This window comes from Seriola lalandi, unplaced genomic scaffold (genome assembly GCF_002814215.2).
Source record: "Seriola lalandi dorsalis isolate HSWRI2012SDOR001 ecotype SW California unplaced genomic scaffold, Sedor1 jcf7180002054894, whole genome shotgun sequence".
Classification (NCBI taxonomy): Eukaryota; Metazoa; Chordata; class Actinopteri; order Carangiformes; family Carangidae; genus Seriola; species Seriola lalandi.
This window is the reverse complement of record NW_019525446.1, coordinates 572,923-590,783: the sequence shown is the minus strand read 5'-3', so window position 1 is coordinate 590,783 and position 17,861 is coordinate 572,923.

Sequence of the window (17,861 nt, the reverse complement as noted above, 5' to 3'; positions counted from 1 at the left end):
ATGCTTTCAAATAGTATGACATTTTTATGTCTTACTATAGTATGAATTTTTATAATTTACAATGCATTTAGTGTAGTAGGATGACTGGGTGGCAGAGTGGTTAGGTCCAATGCTTCCCGATGAGAAGCTCGCAGGTTCAAACCCCCACACCTGCAAACTTTTTATGCCTGACTATACTATGTCTTTTTTATTACTTTTCATGCCTTCCTATTTTATCACGTATTTATACCTTACTTTACTAAAACGATTTTATTATTTTTTACGCTTTAATATACTATTACGTTTCAATGCCTTACTAATATGACATCTTTATCTTTCATCCTATTCCTGGGACCTTTGGTGTGGACATTATTGTTTTGATGCCTGACTATACTATGACTTTTCTATGACTGCTTTTGAGCCTTACTATACCATGACATTTTTATGCCATAATATACTATGAGGTTTTTTTTTACGTTTTCATGCCTTCTCATGCTATGCTGTGCTTTGAAATAGTATGACATTTTTATGCCTTACAATGGTATGACTTTTTATTCTTTACTACGCAACTGCTTTGTTGGGCTGATTAGGCAGTACAGTGGTTCGGTCTAATGCTTCCCAATAAGAAGGTTGCGGGTTCAAATCTTATTCGTAGGACCTTTGGTGTGGACATTATTGTTTTGATGCCTATACTATGACGTTTTTTTACGTTTTTATGCCTTACTATAGTATAACATTTCTATGTTTTTTTATGCCTTCTCATACTATAATATTTTTATACTTTCAAATAGTATGACTTTTTATCCTTTAGTATGCATAAATCTAACAGGCTGACTGGGTGGCATAGTGGTTATGTGTATTGCCACCCAATGAGAAGATTGTGGGTTTGAATCCCCAAAGCTGAGACCTTCTGAGTAGACATTGAATGGTTTTATGACTGCTTTTATGCCTTACTATACCATGACATTTTTATGCCATACTATGATTTCTTTATGCCTTACTAAAGTATGACATTTTTATGGCTTTTTTGTCTTACTATACTATGATGTTTTTATATCTTTTTATGCCTTACTATACTATGACTTTTTATGACTTTTTGTGCTTTACTATACTATGACATTTTATGCCTTACTATACTATAACATTTTTCTGACTTTTTATACCTCACTATACTTTGACATTTCATGTCTTACTATGCTATGACGTTTTAATGCCTTTCTATACTATGACATTTTTATGACTTTTTGTGCCTTACTATACTATGGCATTTTTATGACATTTCATAACGAACTATACTATGACTTTTTTATGACTTTTTGTGCCTTACTATACTATGACTTTTTTATGCCTTACTATACTATGGCATTTTTTATGGCATACTATAATATGACTTTTTTATAACTTTTTAGGCCTTTCTATATTATGACGTTTTATGCCTTACTATGCTATGACATTTCATGTCTTACTATGCTATGACGTTTTTATGCCTAACTATACCATGACATTTTTATGCCATACTATAATTTCTTTATGTCTTACTAAAGTATGACATTTTTATGGCTTTTTTGTCTTACTATACTATGATGTTTTTATATCATTTTATGCCTTTACTATGACGTTTTTACGCCTTAATATACTACAGTATGAATATTTATTCCTTACTTTAGTATGACATTTGATGCCTTACTATACTATGACTTTTTTATGACTTACTTTAATATGACTTTTTATGACTTTTTTTGCCTTACTATACTATGGCATTTTATGCCTTACTATAATATAACGTTTTTATGACTTTTTATACCTCACTATACTTTGACATTTCATGTCTTACTATGCTATGACGTTTTTATGCATTACTATACTATGACATTTCTATGACTTTTTGTGCCTTACTATACTATGGCATTGTTATGCCTTACTATACTATGACATTTTTATGCCTTACTATGCTATGACTTTTTTATGACTTTTTGTGCCTTACTATACTATGGCATTTTTTATGGCATACTATAATATCACTTTTTTATAACTTTTCAGGCCTTTCTATATTATGACTTTTTTATGCCTTACTATACTATGACTTTTAATGACTTTTTGTGCCTTACTATACTATGACATTTCATGTCTTACTATGCTATGACATTTTTATTCCTTATTATACTATGACGTTTTTATGACTTACTATACTATGACATTTTTATGCCTTACTGTACTATGGCATTTTTATGGCATACTATAGTATGACTATTTTAAAACTTTTTATGTCTTTTTATATTATGACGTTTTATGCCTTACTATACTATGATGTTTTTATGTCTTACTATACTATGACATTTTTATGACTTTTTATAACAAACTATACTATGACGTTTTTGTGCCTTACTATACTATGACTTTTTTATGACTTTTAATAACGAACTATTCCATGACGTTTTTATGCCTTTCTATACTATGGTGTTTTTATGACTTTTTAACCAACTATACTATGACGTTTTTATACCTTACTATAATATGACATTTTTATGCCTCACTATACTATGACTTTTAAGGACTATTTGTACCTTATTGTGCCTTACTATGGCATTTTTATGGCATACTATAGTATGACTATTTTATAACTTTTTATGCCTTTTTATACTATGACATTTTATGCCTTACTATACTATGACGTTTTTATGTCTTACTATACTATGACATTTTTATGCCTTATTATACTATGACTTTTTGTGCCTTACTATATACTATGACTTTTTTTATGACTTTTAATAACGAACTATATCATGACTTTTTTATGCCTTACTATCCTATGACTATTTTATAACTTTTTATGCCTTTGTATATTATAACGTTTTATACCTCACTATACTATGACATTTCATGTGTTACTATGCTATGACATTTTTATACCTTATTATACTATGACGTTTTTATGCCTTACTATACTATCACTTTTGTATGCCTTACTATACTATGGCATTTTTATGGCATACTATAGTATGACTATTTTATAACTTTTTATGCCTTTTTATATTATGATATTTTTGTGCCTTGATATACTATGACTTTTTGTGCCTTACTATACTATGACTTTTGTATGACTTTTTATAACAAAATATACTATGACGTTTTTGTGCCTTACTATACTATGACTATTTTATGACTTTCAATAACGAACTATACCATGACATTTTTATATATATATATAAGGAATAAAAACTCACAAATAAGTCATAATATATTATTATTATAAAAACTTCATAGTATAGTTAGGCATAAAAAGTCATAAAAGTGTCACAGTACAGTAAGACATGAAAACTTCATAGCATATTAAGTCATTAAAAAATAGTATAGTAAGGCATAAAAAGTCATAAAAAAGTCATAGTATTGTAAGGCATAAAAAGTCATAGTATAGTAAGGCATAAAAAGTCATAAAAATCTCATAGCATAGTAAGACATGAAAACTTCATAATACATTAAAGAATTAAAATGTGATATCATTGTAAGGCATAAAAGTAATAAAAAAGGTCATAGTATAGTAAGGCATAAAAACTTCAAAATCTCGTAAGGCATAAAAAGTCATAAAAAGCATAGTATAGTAAGGCATAAAAAGTCATAAAAAAAAGTCATAGTATTGTAAGGCATAAAAAGTCATAGTATAGTAAGGCATAAATAGCCATAAAAAAAAGTCATAGTATTGTAAGGCATAAAAAGTCATAGTATAGTAAGGCATAAAAAGTCATACTATACTAAGAAATAACAACATCATAGTAAGGAAAAAAAAGTCATGAATAAGTCATAGTATAGCAAGGCAAAAAAAGTCATAAAAAAGTCATAGTATGGTAAGGCATGAAAACATCTAAAAAACGTCATAGTATGGTAAAGTATAAAAAATCATAAGTCATAGTATAGTAAGCCATAAAGACGTCATAAAAAATTCAAATTTATAGTCAGTTATAAAACCCTCATAGTATACCAAGGCATAAAAACTCAAAAATAAGTCCTACTATAGTAAAATATAAAAAGTCATAGTATAGAAAGGCTTAAAAAGTCATAAAAAAAAGTCATATTAAGGTAAGGCATAAAAAGTCATAGTATAGTAATGCATAAAAGGTCATAAAAACTTCATAGTATATCAAGGTATAAAAAGTAAAAAATGAGTCAGTATAGTATGGCATAAAAACTTCATAGTATAGTAAGGCATAAAAAGTCCTAAAAAAAAGTCACAGTATAGTAAGGTATAAAAAGTCAAAAATTAGTCACTATAGTAAGGCATAAAAAGTCCTAAAAAAAGTCATAGTATTGTAAGGCATAAAAAGTCATAAAAAAGTCATAGTATATCAAGGTATAAAAAGTCAAAAATTAGTCAGTATAGTATGGCATAAAAACTTCATAGTATAGTAAAGGCATAAAAAGTCATTAAAAAAAAGTCATAGTATTGTAAGGCATAAAAAGTCATAATATTTTAAGTCATAAAAAGTCATAGTATAGTAAGGCATAAAAACTTCATAATATACTAAAGCATAAAAAGTCATAAAAAACTTCATAGTATAGTAATGCATAAAAAGTCATAAAAAAGTCATAGTATTGTAAGGCATAAAAAGTCATAAAAAAGTCAAATTGTAGTAAGGCATAAAAATGTCATAGTATAGTAAGGCATAAAAAAGTCAAATTATAATAAGGTATAAAAAAGTCATAGTATAGTACAGCATGAAAAAGTCATGATAGTAAGGCATAAAAATGTCAACAAACGTCATATTATACTAAGGCATAAAAATGTCAAAAAAAGTCATAGTTTAGTAAGGCATAAAAAGTCATACTATACCAAGGCATAAAAACATTATAGTAAGGCATAAAAATATCTAAAAAAAACATAGTATAGTAAGGCATAAAAAGTCATAAAAAAGTCATAGTATAGCAAAACATAAAAAGTCATAAAAAAGTCATAGTATAGTAAGGCATAAAAAGTCATGAATAAGTCATAGTATAATATGGTATAGAAAAGTCAAAAATAAGTCCTAGTATAGTAAGGCATAAAAAGTCATAGTATAGTAAGTCTTAAAAAGTCATATAAAAAGTCATAGTGCAGGAAAGCATAAAAACATAATATTATAGTATGGCATAAAAAGTCATAAAAATGTCATACTATAGTAAGAAATGAAAACTTCATAGTATAGTGAGGCATTAAAATGTCATAGTATAGTAAGACATATAAAGTCATAAAAAAAGTCATAGTATTGTAAGGCATAAAAAGTACATAGTATATTAAGGTATAAAAAGTCATACTATATTAAGGCATAAAACGTCATAGTAAGGCATAAAAAGTCATAAATAAGTCATAGAATAGTAAGGCATAAAAACATCTAAAAAAACATTTTAGTAAAATAAGGCATAAATACATGATAAAATAGGAAGGCATGAACGGTAATAAAAAAGACATAGTATAGTCAGGCATAAAAACACTCAATGTCTAACCCGAAGGTCCCTGGTGTGGGGGTTTGAACCCAAAACCTTCTAATTGGGAAGCATTAGACCGAACCACTCACCCACCTAGACAGCCCATTAGAACAAATGTATAGTAAAGACTAAAAAGTCATACTAAAGTAAGGCATAAAAATTTCAAGCTATTTGAAAGCATAAAAATATCATAGAATGAGAAGGCACAAAAAGACAAAAACATTATAATATAGTAAAGCATAAAAAAATCATAAGTAAGTCATAGTATAGTAAAGCATAAAAAGTCATTAAAAAGTCATGGTATAGTAAAGCATAAAAAATCTAAAAAAAATGTCATAGTATAGTAAGGCATAAAAACATCTAAAAAAAGGTCATAGTACAGTATATTAAGGCATAAAAAGTTATAAATAAGTCAAGTTATAGTAAGGCATAAAAATGTTTAAAAAAACATCATAGTATAGTAGGGCATAAAGCCGTCATAAAAAAGTCATAATATAGTCAGTTATAAAAACCTCATAGTATAGTAAGGCACGAAAAGTCATAAGTAAGTCATAGTATAGTAAAGCATAAAAAGTCATAAAAAAAGTCATAGTATAGTATGGCATAAAAACTTCATAGTATATTAAGGCATAAAAGTTTTATAGTATAGAAAGGCATAAAAACATTAAAAAAAATGTCATAGTATCGTAAGGCATAAAAATTCATAAAAAAGTCATAGTATTGTAAGGCATAAAAACGTCAAAAAAACAGCTTAGTATAGTAAGGCACAAAAAGTCGTAAGTAAGTCATAGTATTGTAAGGTATAAAAACGTCATAGTATAGTAAGGCATGAAAATTCATATTATAATAAGGTATAAAAAGTCACCAATAAATCTGAGATCTATGTCTTTAAGAGGAAGCCGATATTCTCAGAGAGAACACACGCAATTGCTTGCTAGGTATCAAATACCAAATATGAATATGTAGTTCTTTAAAAGCTGCCAGCTTCCCATTTGTATCGAGGTTATCTGTGTCCACTCTTAGTGACAAAACTAAGCTAAAACATGTCTTTGATGTCTCTCAACAGTGCTTCACATTCTCAGACTCAATGACCACTGACAACTTCCAAGTATAACCACAATGTCCTACTGTTAGCTGCTGAGGAATAGGTGTTGATGACAGAAGCAGCAGAGACTAGGAGGTATATCCAACAGTCCTGAGATCTGATCTAACCACAAACCCTTTTTAGAGGTGATTTAAGCCAAAGATGTTTCTGTGTTCTGTGTGACGGTATAGCTCATAATCACTGAGACCTTTTTAGTTTGCCCAGTACAATCTTATTACCTCTCATTCTGCGAATGTCTCCCTGAATACCAAGCAATCTGTAGATAGTACGGGTCAGACAGCACAACATGGGGTAACTAGCCATCCTCCGCTTTTCTTTGTTGTGGAGCAACCTTCATGCTAAGATAATGTGAAGACACCCCCTACATCATCTGCCACACATCCATCCTCCCACTTTCCTGTCTGAATAGCAGATGAGGATATAGTGCCTACACAGTCAAACACAGATGCACATACAGACTGCACATCATTGGGAAATAGGTACATTAACTCCATGTGCCAAAGACTGCACACACAGTGGAGGTCATGAATATTTGACAGGAGCTGCACAAACCTTGGAGAACTTTAAGCTCAACTCGCTGGTCACCATGCATCTTTAATCAGGTCTGCCCCTCTTGTCCGACATCAGGAAAAGAATAACTGCTGGGACCCGGAGTTTGAGAAAGTAGCTGGCCCTCTCTCCACCTTGATGAATAAGTAAACACATTCAACCAGGCAGAGATGCAGTCTGCTGGCTTTGAGTCGATAACAAGTAGATTTGTTTTCTTCTGAAAGCAGCGCTGTTTACAAGCTACCGATTACCCCTCAAATTTGATCCATCTCTCAACAGTTTTCACTGAGCTTTGACACGACCTGGCTCTCAGTCTGACCACACACTCTCTGCCTCTCCTCTCGACGTGTCCAAGCAGAGCCTGTGAAAGGTGTATTTCATGGTGTAATAAAAAAGAAATTAGGTTGTGCCTGCGCTGAGCTTCTGTTTATGAGCTTCCCATAAATATTTTCCATCTAAATTTGTGTCAATTTCAGAGCAGCTTCCTCCTATAGAGACAAACTTGATTTTCCTGAGTTACTGTAATATTCATTGCATACACCTGAGACTGCTTCAGTGCTCAAGGTTATTTTCAATAAGAAGCTGTTTAATGTTAGCAGCTATGTATAAACTACTGAAAAACAAAACACATGTGAGTGCACCTCTGCTTGTGTAACAATAACTACTGGCGGCTGCACAACACAAGTTAAAAAGTGTGTTTTCTTTACATCAAACATTGATACTTTTTTTTTTTTTTAAATGCAATCTGTTCCATTGCCTGCATGTCATCAAACAAATAAACAATAATGTTTACCAAATGGCTTTGTTGTACAACATACCCGCTTATTAAAATGGCATCTCATTAGAAGCATTGAGCAGCCGTTTTACATGAGATTAATTGGGTTTTTTTTAAAGCACTTTCTCTTCATTATCATTCTGTCTTGCAAATGGATTCAGTGCAAAAGGCAATGCATATTCATTTTACAGGAAGCTTGAAAATTGTTCGGAAATGAGCCAAAGGTGGAGCCGGGCTGGTGTGCCGACTTAGGCTGAATAATAAACACAAGAGCCTCTGCGCTGGAGGTGAAAGAGAACGGCTGTGTCTGTGGAATACATTTGGAGACCTGCTGAAAACACGTCTCTTACCTTCAATGAAGATTTGTAGTTAATTAGCATTAGATCTAAAACACCTCTTAATGATAATTATTATTAAAAACATGTAAATGGCACACATTAGATATGTTCATACCCAAAATGAGGAACAGGATGGATGTGTTTTTGATTCCCATGCTGCCAGGTAAAGATTTGGATGTAAGGCGAATTCTTGGCTACCTCTTTCACTCTAGTGGCATTAATAATGCACACAGACAAGCTTTTACTGGATTCTGATTTGCTATTTCAAAAAGCAGGAGGAAATGTGCAGCATACTCTCTTGATAGAGTGGTCTAGTTGCACTTTAATGAAATGAATAGGGAAGATTCTTCTTTTTTTCTTTGACATACTATTTTGTATGTGTAATGTGTATATTTCAACATCAGAGGAGCTCACTTGGTTTGAAAGCCAGCCTGAGGCTGGGAACCAAACAAAAAGTTTTCCTTTTTGCCAAGTTATGGACTCTTTTACCTGAGGCAAGATGAAGCACTTCAAAGGCAAAGGGCATCCTTTGTCAGCATCTCAAACTGACAACAAGAGATCCACCTCAAGAGTAATTGCAGACAACCGCTATTCAAAAGAAACAGTCCCTTTGGCTACACATCCAACAAAACAAGAGACATCATTTCACAGAGCTGCGATCCGTCATTAACCTTAACAGGGTTAATGGGGGATCTATCATCAGTAGGAAAAAAAGTAAAAGAGCATGTCTACGTGTAAGTTTGTAAAGTGGACTAATTAACATGTTGACATGCTAGCATGTATTAGTCAGTATAAATATATTTTACTAAAAATTAATTTAGAGTAGAATGTCACAGCCTTTCTTGACTTTAGGACAAATTTGCCATCAGCCTGAGTCTAATTGATTTTCCAGAAGACGAATAAAAAGGAATAAGACCTGAAATTAGCCAGTGTCATTTTTGTGGAGACATCCTTCGTCTTTAGCTCTGAGCATAAATGTCACTGAACAGTAAAACACTCGTTAATTAAAGTGTAATTGTGTTGCAGTTGGTTCGGTGCCTCATTTAGTTCTATCTGATTATAGCAATAAACTGCCACTGCAGCTTCCGATACAAGTGACAGAAAAGAGCCATATACTGCAGACACTGAGTGAAAGCATTGAGTTATAATATAACTATAAATCTAATGAAATGATCAGCATCATATTGCATTGCATGGGGCACCTGGTTGTGGCCCACAACAACCACAGCACTTTACTGTTTGCTGATGAGCAGCTACATAAGAAGGGGTAGTGATTAAAGGTGCACTTTTTTGGTGTCACCTTTCTTGTCTTACAGGCGGTTTCATACATCTGCAGGGGTTGATGGAGTCGTTGATTGATACAATAACCCAACAATTTCATGCTCTGGGACAGGTGCTTAAATTTCTAGCCCTCAAAAGTCAACAACCGTTTAACCTTTAAAGGTCCCATATTGTATAAAGTGAGATTTCCATTTCTTTTTTGATTATAAAGCAGGTCTAGGTTCTATATTAATACTGTGAAAGTATCAAAGCATTCAGTCCACAGAGAAATGCACACAGCCTTTATTCAGAAACTTAGCCTTAAAAGGAGCCGTCAGGACATCCTGTAACTTTGTGATGTCACAACAAAGCAGTCGCCCACCTGAACCCATCATCCAACCTTGCAGGATTTGGTTTCTCTGAGTGTTTACCTGAAATCTGGTATATTTCTTATTCAATCGCTTAGAAAACAGTTAGCCTCACCGACCTGTTGCTACTAGAGTTCCAGAGAGAGGCCTGAGAAAGGAAATGTAAAACGACATGGGGATGGTAGATTTTTGTATTCAAAACAAAAAGAAACACAAATATAAACAAATATAAACCACACAAACCAATAAACCACAAATGTATCTTCTTATGGATCAACACTTCAAGTAAAAGACTGGAAAAGTATAAAATATCAGACCTTTAACCACTATTTCAATACTTATTCCAATCTTATTAGTTGTGGATATAAGAGGAGGAAATGTAATAGTTTCTTAACAGTGAAAAAATTGTTCAGCAGCAAGATCATTAAAAGGGTATGGAATTAAAGTAAAGTTTTTATGAGGACCTGAGAGCGCATTTCTGTCATCACACATGCCACTGTATTTTTCAAGGTTATAAAATAATAGGCTGATGATAGAAAACTCAAGGTCTGACGAATGACCACTGAAATTTGCTGAACACACTGTAATGTTGCTGTGGGGCGAACAGGGTCGTTAAGGTTGAATAAGTACAGACTTTAAGTCCCAGAATAGCTAATTAATGTACACCATGTGCTCTTGGAGGCTCATGGGAGGCCAGACACAACAAGCGCAGGCAGGCGAGATCTTATATTGAGCTGCATTGTATTATTCTGTGGTGACAAAATATGAATGTAATATTTAAAAAAAAAAAAAAAAGAATGTGTCTGGCATCACATATCAGATTTTAAAGCCTAATGCATTCACAGCATGCAGCAGAGCTAATCTTCCAAACATACATTACAGTGGTATCAATGATTCTCTTGAAAGGGCTTTTTCATCCATGAAACGTTTGTTTTTGATTACCAAAGGAGAGGCTCAGTGAGGGCTGCCCAGTCAGGGGTATTGGAGATAAATGTCTTTTAGTGATTGGCCATCCCACACATCTCTCATCAAATATTCATGCTGGAGACTTGGGAGAATTGTGAGGATGCAGGGATATAGGATATTCTGCCATCAGTTTAAAGCTGGGATAGGCAGTGAGTGTCTCAGCAGAGGGACGCCTCCGGAAGAACAACGCTATTCAAGGCTGGAGAGGCCAGCAGGAAAATTGACCTACTCCTCTGAGGTATCGTGCTGTACATCTGAATTTCTGCTTGTTGCACAGTCTCCTGCATTCAGGAGGAGAGAATGTGTAATCTCTAGGATTGTGGAGGTTGCTTTTGAAGTATAATCCTGTAAAGATTATGGCTTCCTTGATTTAAATTGCAAACACTACTGCAGTGAACTTGGAAGGTTTAAACTCAGTAATGCTGACTGGTTTATTTTGCTTTCTAGTGAATTTTTTTGCCTCCAGGATCCCCACAAGTTGCTATGTTGAATTTTTCAATCTGAACTACTTTTTTAAATTCAAGCTTGATTCATATTTCTGCCTATCTTGTTGTATTTAAAATTGAATCTATTGGCTGGTTTTTCAGCCAGTAGCTTCAACACAACACAGACAATTGCTTTGATAAGCATCATCTACAAACTAATCCTGCAGTTGCTACATAGACAGTGAATGGTGAGGAAACTGTTGGCCTGCTGCTGGCTGCCACTGCACAACACTACAATACCTTGGGACACTGATGTAATTAAAAGCAGCATTAATCATTTTTTTGGGGCCACTAAGAACTCCAGAAAAAGCTAACATACATATTACCCCTATAAAGTTGCTTTAGCTTGAACTCACAAAGGGTTACAAACCAATATGAAGACAGGACAACATCACAGCTTCACAAAAGTGAAGTCAAAACATCTTGATCGCCCCCTGGTGGCTGGCAGCAGCATAGGTCATAAACCCCACCCTCCTCCATGTTAGACAGCTGTGATTGACACGATTGGGTCGAGAGGGTTTATGGCCGGGACCTTTTATTTCTGCTGCTTCACTTCCTGTTCACTACTGCACAGACTCTGGCTCCAAATTACATCACCAGCACAAGATGGCAGCGCTCGCATTGCGGGATATTTTGGCTTCATTTTTGTACAATGTGCGGAAGTGGAGACAAGTCATCCATTTTTATATACAGTCATTGTTACAAGCTTACACATCCAGTAGACATGGAGCAATATTATCATATCACTGTTTTGGTTTCCATCAGCTCCTGAGCAACCAAACTAAATGTTGTCAACGCTAATCGCTAGCTTTGATGCATAGAGTACGTTAGCTAGATGAAATGCTTTGAAACTTTTACTTTATATGCTACCAAATTATTAACATTTCAACAGCACCATCATTTCTTCTCTAGCCAGTAGAATTTTAAAAAGTAAAAACTAAAAAATATTAGCAAATTAGACACTAGGTGGCTGAATTTTTCTGTTACATATCATGGACATGACATGAATCACGCATTATTAAAGCCCATCAGTCAGACACCTGCAGTTATTACAAATTACAGCAGGACCCCAGGTGATGCTATTCCCGTACGTGAACAGGGCTTCGAGATTATGGGCACATTTTATGGGTCACAGCTGCAAGCCCATCATTTAAAAAGAAGGATATATCTCACAGAAAAAAAAAATCTATGAGCCCAGAGTGAGAGATAATTCAGGGTTGATGGACCGCCTCCAAACATTGCCATCTGACGAGATCAATTCATTCATCATTCAAGTTTTATTACTCTGATTTGCACCTTAGGGTGACAGTACTACATATTGACTTTGTATCATGATTTCAGTTCAGTTTTGGGATGCATTTTCCTAATGACATTAAAACGTCTTGACTTAAACTGAAGTAGGACACTGCACCTTTAAATCTACCTGAGTACTTTCTACGTGATTAAATGCAAAATCCAGTTTTGTAAGCCCACAGTCAGTTCTTTGGCTGTCCAGTCAGCTTGACCAAAAAGCTCATTCCCTAAGAGCACTTCAATGTATGCGCTGTCATACTGGGTGAAACTGGGCCATCTTATTGTGTTCTCCAGTCCTCACTTCAACACGGAGCCTTTTGAAAAGCCTGCCTGTGCCCCATCCTCCTCTGCACTAAATGTGTAGGGAGGAGATAGTGCATTCTCATGTTATCTGCCACCGGCCTATTGCCCCTTCAGCCATTTTCTCATTTCACAGATTTGACCAGGAGGTGACCTTGGCTTTTTAAGTGCTTTTAAGGCACAGCCAAGTCTCCTCTTCCTTTTTCCTGTCTCACAAATGGAGACAGAGAGAGAGTGAGAAGGAGAGGGGATTTCTTTCCGGCCTTTTCTTCACTGGCCTTTTTCCCCCTCTTTCCCCCCCATCCTCTCTCATGCCCGTAGCCCATGTCCTGGTTTTTTTATTTTTTATTTTCTAGAGTAGACATGATGACAGGCTATTGTCTGCTAATTCACGTGGGTCTGTGCTTTTAATGTAGAAAATGGCCTCTGGGGAGCCGCATCATATGTGTATGACACATGACGTCAGCCACAGAGGGCAGTCAGGGAGCTTGAAGTCAGGGAGACACACACAGTCCATTAGCCGAATGTGATGTAACAAAGAACTAATTGAATATCTTTGCCTTGGAGAGTGTTTCACAATATTCAAATACTAATCATCTTGTGTCTGAGATGTAGGTAATAATTTGTATCACCGTCTGCGTCTTCACAACCTCACACAAGGGATGGGGAACAGACAGAGGCCATATGCACAGGTCTGCATGTGCACAGGGGGCCGTACACATGTCGAGTGTGTTTTCTAGTGGAAATAAGCAGTATCGCAGTCCTCCATCGCCATCGCTCCCAAGTGCACCTCTGGCGGAGCGCTAATCTGGGTCAAAGTACTAACTGCTTAGAAGGGCCTGGGAGAGGCTCGCTCACATATGAATCATTTCTCACGCCTCCCGTCCTCATTACGCTCGCCGCGGCCGGAATGGCAAAAGTCTGTCATATTTACCTCTGATGACCTTAAACGTAAACATCCTGACAGCCCTCTGAAAGTACATCAGTTAACACAGCTCCAGTAACAACAACATCCTCGCTCTCTTTCCCTTTTGAGACTGTCAGCGCAGAGAGTCAGAGAAACACCCTCAGCAGTTCTCCGTGATGAAGCAGGAGCCGTGTATATGTCGCCGCATCATCGGCGCATTATGCACTTTCATTGCACTTAGTTTGTGTTTCATGATAAATGCAGTCTCCCTTTCATTTCAATGATGCAGTTAAGGATTGGCCGTCCAGAGATGGCACGGCTCCATTCACAGCTATAAAAGATATGAGACCTTCTCCTCTCCGGCCAAAGTAAGTAGAAATCAAATAGGGCGGAAAATATGGACTGATCTGAGGAAGCTCTTTACCGTCACATTTCAATTGCGGCCCGGGCTGGATGATCTGGATGATTATACTGCAGTAGAGAAAGGGCCAGAGCCGTTTGTTAGGACTGTTTTGATGCTTGATTGCTCTGAAGCTAGCATCAATGGGCGGCATGTGCTCAATATTTCATGAGAGAGTACTCCAGTAGCTCACGCCACCTGTGCCAGTGCAGCTCTGGACAAAAAAACAAGCCTTAATGCTGATGAATTCGAAAAGCTTTGTTGATGTCTCCAACACATTCTGGAATGAGAACAAGGTGCTGTCTAAAGGAAAGGACACTGGGACTGTCCGGAATAGAAAAGGGCTGTTTGGCAGTGTTTGGAAATATTCTTGTATCTGAGAAGCCGACAGGCCGACTGGCTGAGACCGTTTTGGGTTTTTTATGTTTTTTTAAGGCTTGTCTCGCACACCAACTCCTTATGGGAGAACAGCTGGAAGTGCCGTTGTCGCTGGAGTGCCTGTTTCTCCCTTGAGGGCCACGGCGGCGGTTGGTGGTGGTGGTGGTGGTGGTGGTGGTGGGGAGGGCAGCGCACTTGGACAGTGTGTCCGTAGGGAGTGCATCACATTCAGCACACACACGTACACACACATACACACACACACTCTTCCCTCCACTGCCACCTCCACAACACCCCCTCCTCCCATTAGAGTGAGTGAGCTCAAGCTGCTGACAGCAGTGACAGCCCCAGTGCAGGGAGGCGACGGGGGGTGGGGTGGGGGGGGGACATCTGTTTGGGTCCTTGACGCAGCCTCCTGGCCTCCGGAGTTTGATGCAGCTGGGATTGGTAAAGCACATCAGGCCTGTGACCATTTTATGATCACAAAGCAGAGCAAAATAAGACTTTGTGTTGCCGCCTCAAATTACATGATGACTCCCTTTGGAAGATTACCTTTGTGGAAATGACAGCTCATCAATCTCAGACATGATTGGCTGTTGTGACACATAGGGTTTTACAGGAATTACACGGTGGAATCTCCCAGTAAGCCAGCTTTCAGGCTTTAATTTACCACACCTCTCATTGATAATGCTCCCATTGACAATTCCCCTCTGCATCCCAATAATTAAGATCATTTCCGTGTTCCTGTAAAGGGTGTGGATGTCTGACAAGGGTCGCCAAGTCTTTGTAGATGAAAGATTCCTTTGTCTGGCAGGCTGTAAGAATGTAGTAATTAGTAAACTGTTTGACCAATTTTGAATTATTAACAAAACAGCCATTTCATAATAAAGGGATTTATTATTCCGCCCAGCGCTACAATTTTGTTATCAACAAAAGCCTCTGTTACTCTCGGCTTTTTATCGAGGAAGAAAATCCATTGAAAATGGCTGAAGGCCTGACACAAAGCAACTGCTGAATCCCTGCAAATCTGCAGGCTTAATTGATTATTTGTGCAGAGCTGTATATCTGCAAGGTGCAGGATACCCAGGGGAAATAATGTAAAACAGATAACAAGATGAAATGTGGGAGAATTGCTTTCTGCTGCCCATTTTATTAATCTTTTTCCCTTTTCTTATTCACAATGAGTTTCCCCATCTAGGTTTTTCCCATTACAGGAAACGCAGATTCACATTTTAAAAACGGCGTGGCCTAAATCGAAAGTTGAGAGTTGATTCAAGCCGCCAAGAAAAGTGTTTGTTAAGAGGTTATTTTGATTTCTGAATAACACATGGCAGGACTCAGTGTTGTGTGTACCTGAAACTCCCAGAGGAGAGCATTTTATTTTCAAATCTCATCTTCATTATTCTGTCTTTTCTCAGTTCCTTGCTGGCATTCAAAGGAGTGAATTCATTATGCCGATACACTACACAAACAGTTTTTAAAGCAATATATTCAGAGTCAGGTTTACAGTTGTTAGTCCTCAGCGGAGCCACGTGCTCTCTGAGGCGTCCTGACACTGTGGTTTCCCTTTTGTGGAAATGACTTTAAAGGAACAACCTTGGGAAGATGGGATGTGAAATCACTGTGGAGCTCGACTCATGTTTGTGGCATGTCAGTGCCACTCTGCTCAATCCTATACCCTTTTCTTCCCCCATTTACTCTGCTCTTCGCTCCCCCTTTCACAGCTCTCGACAAAACAAAAAAAGGTGGTATTGTTGGCATGCTGGAGGACCGCTTCCACTCGGCAGCAATCAAGCCATTACGAATGGAGAGGGAATGGAAGGCCTTTTGTTTTGTTTTTCTTTTTTTCCTTTTTTTTTTTGTTTTTTTTTGTTTGGTGTGATATAGAATTCTTGGCATTAGGTTGCACATCAGGCCAGACCATAATTGCCTTCTCCTCACTGGGGAGCTTCTTGTTTTCCATTTCAAGTCTGCCTCCGACAGATTTCACCATTAGAGGGAGGGGGAGGAGGGGAGTGTAGCAGGGGGAAAAGGAAGACAATTCCTGGATCAGTCATCTCATATGGGCTGCCAGAGAAGCATGGACGACATTGAGGATGAATCCAGAGATAGCTTGCCAAGGTACTTTCTGTCTGGAACACAGAAGAACTGGGATATTACAAAAAACAAAGAACATGTGTATAAAAACTAGGCCCTACTTCCTCAAAGATACTGTAATGTATCTAGTGTTGAAACGATGAGATGCTTATTTATTCATTGAACGTGGGAAGTTGCTGAAATAAAATGTAAATTTTCTTGGTTTTGGGCTGTTAGTCTGGCATAACAAGCACTTTGAAGACACCACTTATAGGGCTCCTGAACTTGTGATGGTCATTTTTCAATATATTGTCTAGAATAAATAATTTAAGGTCCTGTATTTTACACTTTTTGTGTTTTATTTTAAGTCTTAATGTCCACAAAAAGATATATTTGTGGTTTTAAGAACCAAAAAACCATCTCAATTTAATTTTGCATCTCCTCTCTCAGGCTTCTCTCTGGAGCTCTAGCAACAACAGGTCAGTGAGCCAATCAGAAGGGGGGAGGCTCTGAGCCTCTCTTCTGATTGGCTGACTGTTTTCTGAGTGACTGAATAGAAATATAGATTTCAGGTAAAAACTCAGAGAAACCAAATCCTGCAAGGTTGGATGGTGGGTCTGGGTGGGAGCTGAAAGTGGTGACTGCTTCGTTGTGACATCACAAAGTTACAGCAGTCCTGATGGCTCGCTTTAAGGCTCAGTTTCTGAATACATGCTGTGTGCATTTCTCTGTGGACTAAGCGTTTTGATATTTTCACAGTATATATATAGAACGTAGACCTGCTTTATAATCAAAAATCTAAAATCTTACTTTATACAATATGGGACTTTAAACAAAAAATACATTTATTTTCAAATAAATCTTTATTTGTAGCTCTAAAGACACTAAAACCTTTTCAGCTACAGGATCTGAGTGATGGGTGTAACATGAGTTCAACTCAACCTCAAGCTCTGTATGCGATGCTCTTAATTGTACAAGGCACTTTGTGGTAACGCTGGGAGCATTAATTTTTCATCTTCATTCCGGGACTAGTTTACACAGAGCTCTTCACGTAATCTTCCAATTCCTTTGTTTCTCGTTTTCACTCCCTGGTGCGCTCGTCTTCCTGCACAGCAAGATAATAACCCTGAGCGTGCTGTGACGTCAGGGGCTGATGGGCAGAAGGCTTCCAGCTGAAAGCCATTTCCAAACCCTGAGGTACCTGTCACGCTGTGATACTACCAGG